The sequence below is a fragment of the Rhineura floridana genome, chromosome 2, assembly GCF_030035675.1.
Source record: "Rhineura floridana isolate rRhiFlo1 chromosome 2, rRhiFlo1.hap2, whole genome shotgun sequence".
Lineage (NCBI taxonomy): Eukaryota > Metazoa > Chordata > Lepidosauria > Squamata > Rhineuridae > Rhineura > Rhineura floridana.
In genome coordinates, this window is record NC_084481.1 from 110,264,680 (window position 1) to 110,279,876 (window position 15,197).

A 15,197-nucleotide genomic window follows, 5' to 3' on the forward strand; every position below is an offset into this window, starting at 1 on the left:
CTGTAGCCACTCTTTCCAGTATGTGAATTCCCTTCTACCACTATTGGGCAAGAAACAAACCATCATGCAACAATAAGGTGCATCATCAGTGGGTTTGATGGGGTTGAGCTGAACTCATGGAACCACTGTTGTTGCTTCTATTGATGTAAGGGAGTGAGGTTAAAGGTAAATTAAATGCATTTTAACATTTAACATCCTATTACATTTTACTATTTAGTATGCTAGTATATTGGTATTTTTAATGTGTTTACATTGTTTAATATTGGTTTTAATTGTATTTTGATGTTTTGCTTGCTTGTTGTGAACCGCCCAGAGAGCTTCGGCTATGGGGCGGTATAGAAATTTAATAAATAAATAAATAGAAAAAGACAAAGAAAAGATAGTGATGATTTCCTAAGTGCAATACCATATCAACTCCAACAAGATTCCTATGAGTAAGGCAGAAAACTCAGCATCCCACAACCAGTCAGGGTTCCTATCCAAAAACCAAAACTAAAAAAATTCTGGCAGCCGGTCAGCCAAAGTCACAAATCCCCATGCAGCACAACCTGACCCGGGGACTGCAGTTATTGCAGAATGCTGTGGCACAATTGCTGACATGGGTGAGGCCCTATCAGCACATAATACCTCTGCACTGGTTGCTGATTTGCTACCAGGCTAAGCTCAAGGTGTGCTTTCCAAGTTATGGGTGCCACATAGTACTTGTTCTGCTCTTGTAAGAAATCAGTCCTTTATTGTGGCAGTAGCTGCACTTTGGAACTCCCTGCCTATTGACATTAGGCAGACGCCTTCATTGTACTCATGTTGGCACTTGCTAAAAACATATTTGTTTAGGCAAGCCTACCCAGGCATGTAGAAGCTATTGTGTGTTTTATCTGTTTTTAATTCATTGTTGGTTTTCTTATTTGGAATGTTTTTAAATACCTGTCTTTAATTGATTTCCATAAAGGAAGCCACAGACCTGAACTTACAAGATCTGAACAGGGTGGTTCATGACAGATGTTCTTGGAGGTCACTGATTCATAGGGTCGCCATAAGTCGTAATCGGCTTGAAGGCACATAACAGTAACAAATTGTTTTTGCCAATAATTTTATTGTTTTGATTCCTTCTGTAAACCGCTTTGGGATTTTTTTACAATAAAGCAGTATATAAATGTTGTAAATAAAATATATAAATAAGTTTTGGAGTCACTGTGACCCTTGGGTCTCTTTCCATGTTTAGGAACAAAGGAATCTGCCTTATACTGAGTCAGGCCATTTGGTGCCATCTAGCTCAGTACTGATGACATGGACTAGCATTGGATTTCCAGGATTCCAGGCAATAATCTTTTCTAGAAATTGAATTTTGGACCTTTGCATGCAGAGCATGTGCCCTACCATTGAGCTACAATGCTTCCCCTGTTTAAAAAAGTATCTTTTTAAATTGTTCTTTTCAATTAACTAATGAATGTACATCACACCTAGGGCAGTTCCGCACCATTCATTTAAAGCACACTCAACACCCATTTGAAGCACATTAATCACACCACAGAATCATGGAGACTGTAGTAAGGGTGGTGGGAACTATAACTGTGAGGGGAAAGCTATACTTCCCAGGATTCTTTAGGTGAGGTCATGTGGTTTAAATGCAAGTTAGATGTGCTTTAAATGTATTGTGTGGATCTACTTAATAAACTTTGCCTGCATGTAAATTGTTTTAATTAATTTTTAAAAATGAAAATGAGCTATAAAGTTTACTGGGTGACCATGGGCTACTCACCATCTCTCAGCCTAATCTGCCCCATAGGATGAAAACAACAGAGGGGAACCATGACTACCCCAAGGAAGAAGGGCACACCTAAAGTATAGAGGAAATAATCATGTACAACCATAGCATGAAATCAGATACCTATCAGGACATAGTATGAAGAAATATTTATAGAAACATGACTGCCAAGATGTTTATTATTTACACAACCTGTAAAGATGTTTATAGTATAATCCTGTGTTTGCTTACTCAGAAGCAAGTCCCAATGTATTCAATGGAGCTTACTCAAACAGGAAAGCATGCACAGAACTGCAACCTCAAGTGATAAGGAACTTCACTCACCCAACCCAAAATTCAGAATCATGCCACTCTAAGCTGTTTTGCAACTGTTTATACTTGTTTTTATGGTTATTGGATTTTAAGGGGATTTATTTCTTCTTGTGAGCTGCCTTGGTTTCCAGTTGGCAACCCTATCTCACAGGGTTGTTATATACACACATACTGGAGGTGTAAAAATACATATACCACATATAATAGTTTCTTGTCAAAACCAGTTGGTCATTGCAGAACATTTTTTTAAAAAACAGTTATTAGTTTCCTACATAATAAAAGCAGTGATACCTAAGTAAGCCCTGCCTAATTGCTTTAAAAATAGGTTTGGAGGGGGAGAGAAAGATTTACAATACAAGCACAAGTCTTTGCTATGTTCACTCAAAAGTCTAGCTACTGCCTGGAGGTCAACAAATCACAACCCCGACTTATTGGCTACAAACCTGAAAGGGCGGGGTTAGAGCAGCCAGCTACAAGCTCATTTAACAAACGTGGGCAGGCGGCTGATGTTTGGTGTATATCTCATGAACCAGACTACCTAGATACTTAAATTTTTAAAAAACAAAAGCTGAGAGTTTGGAGATTAGGGTGTCTCACCCAGAGATCCAGAGAGGAGCCCAAAAATCCAGAGTCTCCGTGCAACCACCAGAGACCTGGCAACCCTACTATAAGGCCATCGAGTCCAATCCCCTGCTCGGTGCAGGCATCTGGTTAAAGCATGATATGTTGAACTGTGAATACTTGGTAACCTAGCCAGATCATAGCACAGCACAATTTGGTTCAAACCCCGTTTTAAAAGTTTTTCAAGATGTTAGTGCTTAATTTCTACAATGTGTCTAACCAGATGTTAGTCATGGCTTCTTTCCTTTCACCCCAATGATGTCATTACTAAGTGGGTGGCTGCTGGTTATGAATTTTCAGTGATGAGGGAAAGTGGTAAATAAATATCTGAAGATGTAATGAAGTATTCAAAAGACTGGCCTAATGTACACCCAAAACTAGGGGGGGACCACTCTAAGTAGGGTGACCAAATGTCCAGAAGATGGAATTCGGGCAATATGTCATAGGGACCAGAAGAAGAAAAACTATATCTGCCCCAAATCCTTCATTAGGAGCATAACAGCTCCTTCTAGGAGGAAGGGCGGGATATAAATTTAATAATAAACAAACAGCAGACCTGCTGGATCAGACCAAAAGCCCATCTAGTCCATCATTCTGTTCCCACAGTGATCAATCAGATGCCTATAGCAAGTCCAGAAGTAAGGCATAAAGGCAATAGCAGAGGTGGCTGGTCCATTAGGGTAGCTGGGTGTTTTGCCAACAGGCAAGAAAATTCAAGATTCCAGAGGCAATGAGCACTCAAGTGGGGGGGGATTATAATGCTTTAATTGAAAGAGTTAATGTTTTATTACAGGCAAGGCACTTAAACAGATAAAAGCAGCTCTTGAGCACAGTTGTTATCTTACATCTCTTTTCTGTTGTCCAGGAGCCCCAGATAAGAACAATGGTGAGATCCCAGTTGGCTACCCACTTACACAGCACCACACCGATCCTGCTCTGTGTTGAAGCCCCCTGAGCAGGCGTTAGGGATCCTTATTTATACCCAAAAGAGCCCCTGGACCTGGGTGCAGGTTTGCATCTGTGACTTTAACAAGCTATACCTGTGGGGATGTTTTTTAATTTGTGTCTCATGCTTCTGCCTTTGTTTATCAATTTTGTTGGTCAGTGTTCTTACTTTGTAGCAGCCTGATTCATTGCAGCTACAGTTGAAGGCCAAGTTCCCAGCTCTTGGCAGCGTGTGTGAAAACATCCTTCCTAATGATCTGTTGGCATCCACTATCTATTTTTGCCAATTAAGAGCCTCTCTTACCTCATCTGCATTAAATAAACAAAGCTTCTCAGACTTATGTACTATTGTATATTCTACATAGGCCAGGTGAGAAAGCATACCCAAGGCCCATCTGGCTGGGACGCAGGAGCGTGGGGCAAGAGCATGGGATGGGAATTGACCATGCCATCCTACACTTCCTTGTACATTGAGATGTCTCGTGGTCATTTTCCCATACACTGGGCCACTCCCCTACCAACTGGAATTTAAAGCAAAATAATTAAGTTTTTGCAAAAATGAAAATAATTGCAGAACCACTCTATTTCTGAGGGTGGGGGAGAGAATGCTTATTAGCCTTCCGTTTGACAGAAATAGCTCTGTAAATTCAGTCTCCCATTCTCTTAGCCAATCCCAAACCAAAACTATTGCTCTGGCCAGGTGAACCAACCCTCCCACCTATCTCCAGGCAGCAAAACATATGCAGTTAGCAACCTCCAGGGCATCCCCAGGCACTTTGGCTGCACTTTCACCCCCAATTTACATCCTGATACACAATCCAGCCAATCGGGACCTAGGAATTACTATACAGCACAAAATTATAGTAGCAAAGTCAATTGGATATTTGCTATGATGCTCTAGTAAACCAATCAGAATAATTCAAGTGTTCTGAGTATGCACAGACAGAGCTATGTCTTGCAGATTGCACTTAGCACAGCTGCAGAGTAGTCTGGGTGCCCTTCATTTAAAAATGATTTTCTTATTCCAGCACAGCAGCACATATGAGCCTGGATAGAAAGGCCTTGCATGTTCTCTGTCTCAGTCAGAAAGTAAAGGAGAGGTAAGGTGCTAGCACTTTGAGGGATTTGCTTCCAATCCTTTAAGAGTCTTTAATCTTTTCTTCCTGCCTTTTTCCCCCCTAGGCATGCTCAGGTTTTCCTCCTTTATTTGGTCCTGTCCCCCACACCCCTGTGGCTTTACTCCCTCCTCTATTTCTCAAAACCTTCCTGGTGGTGAAATCCAAGCCCTGACCTTCAGCTAGCTGTGGGAAAAGAAGAAGAGTCCGCATATGCTCAAAGAACCTTTTTTTAAATTTCTGAACATGCTTTTGTAAGACTGTCCTCCCTAACAAGAGCCTCATAGGAAAAGTTGTGGATTCAGAGCCAGCTAAATTTGTAGATTTTGTTTTAAATGTTAAATGGTGGATTTTTGTACACTGCCTTGCAATTTGGAGGGCATTAGTCTTGAAAGGTGGATATCTCTTAATAAATAACAATAAATACCTTCACCAGAACCACTTTTCCATGCAGTGTCTTAACCAGAAGTCCACATAAAGGCAATACTTTTCTGCTATTTGTTCCCTACCTATTGCTATTCTGAATGAAGGGTATGTGTGTGTATTTTGAATTGCATTTTAATAGTCTTCTAATTATTTAACGTACAGTTTAAACTGTTTTGCTTTGCTTTGGGAAATACCCAGGGTACTCCTGCTTTGGGGGAGAGATATAAATGTAGTTAATAAATTAAGGATGCAGTCCTAACCCCACTTGCCTGAGAGTAAGCCACATTGAATTCAATAGGACTTACCTCAGAGTAGACATGGTTAGGATTGCAACCTAAGGTAACCCCTAGACTCAATAGAATTGGCTTGTGCATCTTGCTGCCTTCCCATGAACAGCTATACTGTGTAGAACTAATTTAAACAAGTTAACCAATTTCCTCTGACACATTTAAAGTTGTGTAAGACAAATGTATTTATACACAGACATACTCAGAACATATGATACTGATATTCTGCTGTATCTTTATTGGCACCTGTGGTCTGGAGAGGCCTTCTGTTACATGATTTTACTCCAGTAGAGCACTTGGTCCCTGTCCTAAGCCCCTTCTTTGCTGGTGAGGCAACTTTTTTTGGTGGTGGTGGTGGTGGTGGTGGTGGTGAGTTTGTAATGTCTTCTAGATTCTTTGAGGACATATCTCCTCCAATTAAAACATTTTATTTCTATCCTACCTGGAACTTATGGTGGCATTCATGGATCTCCTCTTCCACATTTTATCCCTCAACCCTGTGATATCAGTTAGGTCAGCCTTTCCCAACTAGTGGGCCACCAGATGTTGTTGGACCACAACTCCCATCAGCCTCAGCCAGCATTGCCAATGGTCAGGAAAGATGGGAATTGTGGTCCAACAACATCTGATGGCCCACTAGTTGGAAAAGGCTGGGTTAGATTGACATTGAGTAGCCCAAGATCACCCAGGAAGCTTCATAGCTGATTGGTGATTTTAATCCTGGTCTCCCAGGTCCTAGTAGTCCATTTATTATCCCTTCACCTTACTCCGCATTCTGGAAAAAATGACATAGAAGTAAATATGCTGGGGGGGGGGAATATTTTTTCCCCATATGGCTAAATGTTTATGGAGAACTTTGTCAACAGTTCTGTGTGGCAGCTTTAAGACTAACCAATTCAGCCTCCAGTCCTATTGGGGAACAATCCCCGTGGAATTCAGTGTGGGGCTCACTTCTGAGTAATGAATGGCAACTGTGACATTAACCCACATTTTTAGTTTAGTTAGGTGCAAAGTATTTGTACAACCACATTGTTTTAGCATCCACAACTTTACAACTGAGGAGGACAGAAAGCAAGCAAGAACAATTTGGCCCTACCCACGTGACCACCTAGGCCCTTCCTCCATTATTACCTTGGCCCCACCTACATGACCTCATTCACAAGATGCCCCCACTAGGTCCAGAGGCTACTGAGCAATAGCACTCTATGCTTGCCTCTAGCAACTGGCATTCAGAGACATGCTGCACTCAAATACTGGAGGTAATATATAGCCATTGTGACTAGTAACCATTGATAGCCTTCTCTATGTATTTGTCTAATCCAATTTTAAAGCTGTTCAAGTTTGTGATTATCCCTACATCTTGTAGCAGTTTATTTCATAATTTAATTATGTTATGTGTGAAGATACACTACTTTGTGACTATCTTGAACCTCCCAACATTCTGTTTCATTGGATGACCCTGAATTCTAGTGTTTCCTCCCACTGCTAGTTGGCAATCCTATATCCAAAGAAGGACTAAGTACAAAAGAATAATCTGTTACGATATGGTATATGGGCCTGCTTACTCTCTCTTAGCTCTGTCTGTAATTGCTTGCTGCGGCCACCAGAGGCCACTGTAATATTTACATCTTCTGTGTGTTTGACCACAGCTGCTTTGTAAAATATTTCTGGCTGCCAGGACAGAGGTTTGGAGAGGCTACTGTTAGAATTGCTCCAGTTTTCTGCCATAACCAGAGCAGATAGAATACTACTTTGTACAATGGATAGATGAAGCTGTTGCCATTGCTTTTGTATAATGGGGCAGCTCCATGTGGCTGCTATATGTGAATCGCTCCTATCCTGTAGAAAGTCTCCACACTAGGGATTAGAAGAAGGGAGGGATTCCATAGAAAACAGACGTTCATCTTGTCATCCCCTAATGCTCCCTTTTTTGCAAAACTACAAAAATGCAGCAGCCCCATTCTCTTTTGCACCCACCACTGGCATGTGTCACTGTAGCCACAGAAACATTACACCAGTATGGCACATCCTCCACCAGAAACCATCTATATATTTCCAGCTGCTGGCTGGTGCACTTGCCATGTGGAAGCAATTTAGGCAGTAACTCCGTCACCCATGAAATGTATGAGTCTCCCACCTTAGGAGCAAAAGAGTGAGCAAAAGGACATGAGAGTCACAGAGGTTTATTTGCCATGCCATCAGGTGTATCAGCTTTTATTGGCAAAGAAAAGGCTACATGAGGAACTGAGTTGGAATAGATCAAGAGGTAATTTAGTTGCCTTCCCACCCTCGCCCCCCCCACCACTGTTCATCCAGCGCCATCCATACCTGCATTGTGCTATAAGTAGAAACACTGTAGCAAGCAAGCAAAGTATGAAAATGATCTTACTACTGCTAGTTGAGGAATGCCTTAAACAACCAAGGTAGCCTACAGCTGCACTCTGGCTGAGAGGAATCTATGAGTCTTAAATGGATTTCTGAGTCTATACTTTAAATTAAGATAGCTTAATGCATGTTCATTACCTCTTAATACACTGTCTACCTAAGATTTCTGTCCCTTCACATCTTTCTAGTGCATGTGATGTAGTGATTATGATCTGTTTGTAAGTACAGAAGAAGCGGTTGTGACTTTTTATCTTTTTGTTTTGTCATTCTGGGCACCTTCCTCCAACCGCTTGTTATATTGAATGACATCCACCTTTTTCCACCCCTGTAAGTACAGAAGCAAAGACTAGTGATGCCGTTACCAGCAACTGACATTCAGAAGCATACCACCTCCAACTGATTTACATTCATTGCCCTACCCACTTTTGCCTCTGACCCCACCCTGAAAACGTTTGCCCACCCCTGCACTCAAGCATGGAAGTGATGTTAGTTCATGGACCACTTGATCAGGAGGAATAGTTCTCAAAGCACCAGGAGGAGAGTTAAACTCCTCTCTAATTCTCCATCTCCTCCCACCACCACCACCACCACCACCACCACAATTATATGCCTGAGATTATTCAGAGCTGTTTGATTAAGGTGGCACAGGCCTTTCACGGGGGCTGTTCAATTTTTGGGGGGTAAAAAAGGGCAAATGACTTGTGAAAATCATACTCCAAATCATAATCATGCTCTACATCCGGGTGGGGAGATACTACGTTAGAGAGAAGCCTAACTCCATTGGTGTCTTTAAAAATAACAACCCAAAGGCTACTGCCTTAAAGGTAATTCTGCTGAGTCTTGGGACAGCTGGGTAGGATTAAGGTTGCCAGATTTTGAATAGGACCCTGTGGTTGTTTAACCCGTACCAAATAGTGGCTCATAATGGTTCCTTCACTGCAGGAAAAAACTTTACCTGGTTTTTTTATATACATTAAATTTCTGTCAAACGCACAAGCACAGGACAGACCAGTTGAACTGCTAGATAGTTGGCAACTGGACCCTAATGTGTGAGGAGAGGGAGGTTGACTGATGACCACCTCTTTGGACATCTGTGACAATAATTGCCATGCATAGCAATATATTCTAAAATACTGCTTCCTAAGAGGAATTATCTTTGCAAGATATGAAGAGAGAATATTTCCGTCATCAATGAAAGGAACTGTTTGTCAAGGAATGCTTTCTTCAGCATTGCTGATTCTTTTCATCACCTCATGGTTGTGTGACTGTTGTTCTGAGGTAATCTTAGAGTGAAGTTACCTGGCTGCAGCTTGAAGGAACACCCTGTATCTTTTTAAATGTGTTACTCGGTTAGGAATTGAGACAGCTGTGGCTTGTCCAGCTTGTTTCTCTCTCTCTCTCCCTCTTCATCTGCTGTGTGGGGTACTTGGAGTTCTGCTTATTATAACAGGTGGGGGAGACATGAGGCTGGGCTGTGACTACCTCATCATCTTATTCAGCAGGAGATTTAAAGGTAAAGGGAAAATATCTAGGTTGCAGCTCTGCTCTGAGAGATAAGTAATATTTTCCATTCTACTACACACTTTTTAAAAAAATCCCTCCAAAGCACTATGTAAAATTGCAGAGCTACCCTACCCCCAAGTTTGCTAACATCTAAACTTTTAAAAGTGTGTGAGGACAAACTGTAATGGGATGAAGGGAGACAATGGAGGACAAGGCACACTGTGAAATTACCTCAGTCATTTGAAAAACCCATGTAAAGACTGACATATCTTGAGACACTAGTTAAAGAGTATGAGGGACTGTACTGTAAAAATATTGGCTGAATGATTTCCATATATAATGTAGGGTTGCCAGGTTCAGGGCCTGAGACTGATCCTGTATCTTTAAGAGGAGAGAAAGTCAGCCAAGTGCAGGTGTTCTTGCAACACTGTAATGGGAAAAACCACAAGGTGGAATTCTCCCTTCCCCCTGCACAACTTTTAAAGATACAGAAAACCTCTTGGAGGCTGGGCCTGGCAAGAGATTTATAGCAAGAAGTTGGATTAAACATTCCAAAAGCTGAAGGAACCTTTTAACTTGGCCATGTCACATTGTCCCTGTATGGCTCTTGATGAAGAAAGAATAAAATTCTTACGCTGCAGTCCTGTACACACTACATTGCATTTAACTCAGTAGAGCTTACATCTGAATAGATATGCCTAGGATTGCACTGTTACTGTTGTTGTTATATGCCTTCAAGTCAATTACGACTTATGAATCAGTGACCTCGTACAATCGGGACTCTCCTTTCGCCTCTGTGTGCATCAGCCTCTGGGCTTCCTTTTGGCTTTGACCCAGCTGTGTCATTAGTCACAGCGCTACTCGTACTTGCCATTGTTCTTCCCCAGTAGCTTGCTGAGTGCCATCTGACCTGGGGGTCTCATCTTCCAGCACTATCTTGTATTGCATTTTGGATATTCTGTTCCTAGACTTTGTGTTTTCTAAAGGCTGGGCTATCACTGTAGTACAGAGATTCCAGTTTAGAATTGCACTGTTACTGCTGTTATTTTATCACCAATGTACAAGTTTGGCTCTAATGTATATTCAAAACTTGGTGTCAGCTTTTCCATCTTTCTCTACATGTGCGCGCACACACTGTCCAGGGAATTATAAATAGTTTGGCAGAAAAGTGATATATAAATACAATAGACAGGTATATTTCTAACTAAACCATCTTACTTTTTCTCCTAATGTTTGTATGCCTATACAAAAGATGTATCTCCCTACTCACTGATACTTATTGGATGGGGGGGGTAAACACACACACACACACACACACACAGAGGGGGGGAGTATAGGGCATTGTGGGGAGGGGAGAGAGACCTGTTAAGGAAGCTATTTATTACATTTAACTATTTCTTGGTGTAAATGGACAAGCGGAATCTGATTTGGAGTCAGCTAGCTTTTGCCTGTTTCAGTAAAAATTGAATGGCTTTCTAGTGATGCACGATAATGGCTCCCATAATCTTACTGTGTCATTAATGAAATTGATCTGGTGTAATGCACAAAGTTTATCTTCAGCAATCCAGAATGCTAAGGTGCCTCCACCTCTGGCCTAAGTAGGATAATCACAGCAAAGGGTTTTGTCTTTTAAAGGCCTTAACAGATGGGTAATGCCATATAGTACAATGTATGTGGAGAAATGCTGCCATTTAAAAGATGCATGCAATCTCAACTGTAGTAATTCCACACTTACTCCAGGGTTTCTTCCTGCAAATACTTAATGCTGAGGACACCAACATGGCATCTGCCGGCACAGATGCACCCACCAAACTCTTTCTCATGCCCACAACATCCCCTCCCCCCCATTGCAATTAGGCTTGAAAGAAGCCTTATTTTGTAGCCAATAAAAGGCTTCTTTCAAGGATACTTGCAGTCTTGAGGGCATTTGCAAGGTCTCCTCCCCAACTGTGACCCCTCCTGCCAAAAACACTCCTCCCTCACTGCAATTTGGGGTCTATAGGCTTTTCTCCAAGCCTAATTGCAATGGGGAAGGGGTAACTTGGGGTATCACTGCTGGAGGGGGAGAGTAAACTTTCTATCCCCAGCTGTGACACGCACCACCACCCAAAATGCTCCCCTATAGTACAATTAGGTTTGAAAGAAGCCTTATATTGACTATAATAGTGGGCTTCTTTCAAGCCTAATTGGACTGAGGCAGAGGTACTTTGGGAGATCACAGATGGGGAGAGAAAGGTTAACTCTTTCGTCAGGAAAGAAATCACCTGTGCCGCACTTCATCTGGGCCTGAGGAAAACTTTATTTTTTGAGAATTTGTTTTATATTATTAATTTTGCAAAATATTATTAATTTACAAATATCTAAATATAATACTGGCTTAAGTTTGAGATATTAATATGCAAGCAAGTATTAATAAGCAATTGATACACAATTTCTGTTATTTAATATTTCTAAATTGTGTTTTAAATTGTTTTTAAAATATGTGTTTCAAATTCTGTATTTGTTTTAATGTTTTTGGTTGCTGTAAACCGCCCAGAGAGCTTCGGCTATGGGGCGGTATACAAGTGCAATCAATCATTCAATCAATAAAAGTGCAAACATATTTAAACATAATAAATAAAATGCCAATAAGATTATATATGCACATTCACATGTGCGCACACACATACATACACACACTAGCTTGAATATTTATATTAAATTTGTATTGCCAAATGTGTATTGTAATGTATTCCCAAGGAAAGAGTACAAATCTCTTGAATCCTGTGTGTTGTTATTCTAAAAAAGACAAACAGACTTGATCGTTCAATGAACTTGCTAACTGTCTGTCCCCCTACTATTACCATAATATGGTTGGCTAGTCTTACATATCCCATACTTTCATTAATCAAGAATCGATAGACGGTGGAGTTGAGCATTGCCAGTTCTGATGTATTACCATAATCACTGCAGTTAATATGCAGGTTGTCATTTCAAGGTAGTCTTCTAATCAGAGCTTGGAAAAGTTACTTTTTTGAACTACAACACCCATCAGCCCCAGCCAGCTGGCGCTAACTGGGGCTGATGGGAGTTGTAGTTCAAAAAAGTAACTTTTCCAAGCTCTGCTTCTAATACAGGGTAGCGAGTGTGGTACCCTACAAACGTTTTGCACTACAAAACATTTGTAGGGTCCAGGGAGTGATCAGTGCTTCACTGGAGGAGGGGAAGTACCATCTTCCTTGAAGGAGGCAATGGTGCATCCCTTCCTAGGCCCAAAAGTGTTAAACAATTATCTCCCAATGGTGAATATCCTCTTTTGGGGCAAGGTGCTTGAGAAGGGAAGGGCAGTCTAGCTTCACACATGCATGGAGAAAACTGATTACTGATCCATTCCAGTCTGGCTACAACCCCAGTTGTGCCACTGAAACTGTCCTGGTTCCCTGTTTGATTACATTTGTCAGGAAGCAGATAAGGGGAGTGCAACCCTGCTCGTTCTCCTTAATCTCTCAGTGGCTTTTGACACTGTTGATCACAGTATCCTTCTTAAACAGTGTAGTCATAGTTCTACATTAAAATTTTGGGCTATGGGCAGATGTGAAGCTATGTACATGTTCAGCTTGGGGTTTCAAAATAAAGGGTTGTATCAACTAAGTTCTACTCAGAGTAGATCCAATAAAATGAATGAACCTAAGTTTGCTATGTCCATTAATTTCAGTGGGTCTCCTCTGAGTAGAACTAACATTGGATAAAATCCAAAGGGGTGTAGTACGTCCACAGTGTTCACTCTTTGGCGTTGTAAGTCACTTGTGCTATTTGTTTATTAAATTTATATCCCACCTTTCCTCCCAGAAGGAGCTATTCCAAAACAGCTGTCCTGTTTTATTATACAGTGAGATTGTAGAATAAGGGGATCCCAAAATCTGACTCAACAAAATAATTGATTTGTGTACTGCACTATCATTATCATTATTTATTTGATTTATTAGTTGCTTATTACCCAAAGGTCTCCAAGCAACTTACAGCATTATTAAAATCCAAATTAATGCATTTTATGATAAAACAACCCCTGGCCCCATGCAGCCACAAAAAGCTTTGGCAGCACACCAAGACAGACAACATCATCCTAGTCAATCACATGCCTGGGAAAAAATTTTTTAGCTGACACTGAAAATATGTCAATGAAGGTGCGAAGCGGACCTGAAGTTGTCTACAAGTATACAAAATAGGATTCTAAGTAGTTTACAAAATACAGGGGTAGTGAAACATTTGAGGAACTTGTCAACCTCTGGATGGCCCATGGCAGACTGCTACAGGGGCTATGTACCCCCTCATTGTTAACGGTGTGCTGATGTCTCCTTTGACACATGCTTCTCTTTCCTCTTTCTGCTGTGAGAATCTTTATATCTCCTCTGGTCTAGAAACAGTTATCTGCTTTGAGTTTGGCTAGGTGGTGCAGGATGATAGCTTCAAACAATGGCCCAAGTTACTCTGAGCCACTTGAATGGGAAAGCCCATTTCTCAAGCACTTGTAAGCCTGCCAATCTTTTCTGGTAGCAGGCTGCATAGTGGAAACTAACTAAGATTATGGCACTAAAAAAACCTTCCACAGTAAGCAGTCTGCACAGTAAATGGGAAAGAGAATGACTTTATGGCAGCGGCTGTAGATCAGTGGTAGAGCATATGCTTTCAGAAGGTCCCAGGTTTAATCCCCAGCATCTCTAATGATGTATTATATATAAGACCCCCTTACTCCATTTGCCCCCTTGAGCACTTCGCTCTGCAGAGCAGGCACTCTTACAGGTGCCTCATCATACTTAGTCTGTACGTTAGTTATTGATTTATATCCTGCCCTTCCTCCCAGAAAGAGCCTAGGGCGGCAAACAAAAAGCACTCTAAAACATCTTAAAACACGTTAAAATAAAACATCTTTAAAACCATATTAAAAACATCTTTTTAAAAAAAGAAGTTAAAAAGCAGTTCTAACACAGGCACAGACTGCAATAAGGTCTCTGCTTAAAAGGCTTGTTGAAAGAGGAAGGTCTTCAGTAGGCACCAAAAAAAGACTACAGAGATGGCGCCTGTCTAATATTTAAGGGGAGGGAATTCCACAGGGTAGGTGCCACTACGCTGAAAGTCAGCTTCCTATGTTATGGGGAATGGACCTCCTAAGTTATACGGAATGGCGTTTGCAGGAGGCCCTCACCTGCAGAGCTCAGTGACTGACTAGGTATATAAGGGGTCAGATGATCTTTTAGGTATCCTGGTCCCAAGCTGCGTACGACTTTATACACCAAAACCAGAACCTTGAACTTGTAAGAGATACTTATTTTAGCATGGCAGCACCTACTCTTTGGAACTCCCTGCCTATTGACATCAGGCAGGCGCCTTTCCTGTATTCTTTTTGGCACCTGCTTAAAACTTTTCTGTTAAGGTAACCCTTTCCAGACACATAGATGTTGATCTGTTTAAATCTTTTTAATTAGTAGCTGTTTTAATTGTTTTAAATATGTTTTAATTACTTGTTTTTAACTGTTTTATTGATTATTTTAATGTTTCTTGTAAACCACTTAGAAGTTTTTTACATTCAAGCGGCATATCAATTTTGTTAAATGTCCTGCCTTTCTTTTTGATGGAATTCAAAATGGCATTCATAGGGCTTATTGGCAAATCTCATAAGCCTCACAGTACATGCTTTGAAATGGCCTCTCCTCACTAATTCAACTGGTGCCCACTCCTCTAATTTTTGGTGCCAATTAAAAACTTATTTTATTTACTCAGGCCTGTGGGTGATTTATGGTCTTTAGGTCTGCTGCCAGGCAGTTTTCTTATCTTGCTACTATTTTATAACTTCTAGAACTC